This window comes from Dioscorea cayenensis, chromosome 1 (assembly GCF_009730915.1).
Source record: "Dioscorea cayenensis subsp. rotundata cultivar TDr96_F1 chromosome 1, TDr96_F1_v2_PseudoChromosome.rev07_lg8_w22 25.fasta, whole genome shotgun sequence".
Taxonomy (NCBI): Eukaryota; Viridiplantae; Streptophyta; class Magnoliopsida; order Dioscoreales; family Dioscoreaceae; genus Dioscorea; species Dioscorea cayenensis.
In genome coordinates this window covers 11126187-11128190 of record NC_052471.1, presented here as the reverse complement: position 1 = coordinate 11128190, position 2004 = coordinate 11126187, and the positions used below count along the sequence as shown (strand labels likewise).

The 2004-nt window shown below is 33.9% G+C and overlaps 1 pseudogene; it reads right to left on the bottom strand.

Annotated features, from left to right (window-relative positions):
* Positions 1-479: 479 nt before the first annotated feature.
* On the bottom strand, positions 480-1343 carry LOC120250418 (annotated as a pseudogene).
* Positions 1344-2004: the final 661 nt, after the last annotated feature.

The window sequence follows — 2004 nt, the reverse complement described above, 5'->3', positions numbered from 1 at the left end:
AACATAGATTTGTACTTTTAATTGTATTTTGTGAGAATTCGTCTTACTCATGTCCTATATTTGCTAGACTTTGTTAAATTTTTAATTATTTTTTTTACTAACATTATTATCTCCTCGTAGCTTTTTAACCAAAATATAAAAATAAAAAATGAAGTACTAAGTGCATCTTGTATCAAGTGACAAGTTCTTGATATCTTCAAAAAATGTCGTAGCTGAGAGATAAGCTGTATGATACATAACCTAATTTACTTTATAATAAATTTTTTATATTAATTGATATGAACGAACTTTCCATCAAAATTAATTTTAAAACAGCAAAGGACAAAAAAATTAATAAGGTCAAAACAGACCAAACTTTCCAGTTTATATATACCACTAAATAGAGTTTTTGAGAAAGCTGAAATATGTTTCATTCCTATGTCTCTCACACAAACTGAGCAAAAAGAAATGATTAAAAAAAAAAACAGAAAGAACGAAAATCACGCTTGACATGATCTCTTTGCAATCTTTGCCTCATATCCACCACCTTCTCTCATACTGATAGTATATGGAACATATGTGCCAAATATCTTATCCCACACAACAAAGAAGGGCTGTGAAAAGTTGCATTTAGTGCCAGATGGCTGATGGTGCACATCATGAAAAGCAGTGTTGTTGCTAAACAAAAGATGAAAAGGATTCAATGGCAGCAAATGACCACAGTGATCATCAATTCCTTTGATTGTGGCAAAAGAGAAAAAGAAAACTGATGTCCGAGGTGACATGCTAGAGATGAAGAAAGCCAGAGCTCCACCCAGAGTTTCAGTGAGAAACCCATCCAAAGGATGGTTATATTGCGCTGCAAATGCATAGGGAGCCACAACCCTGTGGTGCCATGAATGGAAGTTTCTGTACAAAAAAACTTGTTGACGTGCATGCACCTGTGGATCATGTATTGCCATGCATCAAATACGACCATAGCAATAAAGATTTGGCCGGCCACTCTTAGAAATGACGATGGGTACTTTGTGTTACGACTTGATTCATCATGTGTTAGCTGCAGATGAAGAACATGCATGATTAATTTATAGATTTATTGTTGCATGAAAATGAAAGTTAACAGAAAGAAAAAGGCACCTGGAAGAAAAGGAAGGAAGTGGCACCTTGAATGACGTGTTGGAAAATAACTCCTTTAACAACATCAAACTTCGAGACCGTGTTCTCTCTGTCTTCTCATCCATCTTCGAATGAAGTCTATAATTGTCGAAAAAGCCAAGAATCTCATAAATGCCAGAATATAACCAATAGATCACAACAGTGACAAACGTCGCTAGAAATTCATCTGAACCAAAGAACTCATCCATAGAAAGAAAGAGAGAGATATGAGATAGTCTGGCAGACACTAAGCAGTGGGGTGAAGCTTATATAATACAAAGAGGCCATGATGACCAATTAGACAATCAGTCTTGTGAAGCAAATCTGATTTCTTGGAGTAGCCGCAAAAAGGCAACATAGTTCAGTTCAGTTTTGAGGTCGAATACGTTGCATCTGCTAAGCTAAGTTCTGAACCCTTATCGTTTCGTTTAATATCTTCGCATCAAAATCTCCGCAGCTCCAATGATCTTTTGAGATAGTATTATAATTATTTATATGGCTATAAATTTTGTTGTTCATAGTGGGAGGAAAATAGATCGAAATTGACATTTATGTTAATTATACATGATCGAAAAGGTGGTAACTCGGTCTTCAAACTTTAGTATATGGTCAGTTCATTTTAAAAATTAAATACTTTCACAAAAACCTCTCAGCAAGTCTCGCTGTGAATCGCTTCATGACAAGCATCGTGTGGTCCCCTCTAATTAAGTTTTGAAATAGGTGCTAACATGCATGGTGGTTAGTTTTCAAGATGATCTACTTCTAATTAATTTATAACTATTTTCTCGTATTCCGAATTTTTTTGTTAATTTAATTTAATTTAATTTAATTTATTATTATTACTATTATATATATATATTTTTTTAACAA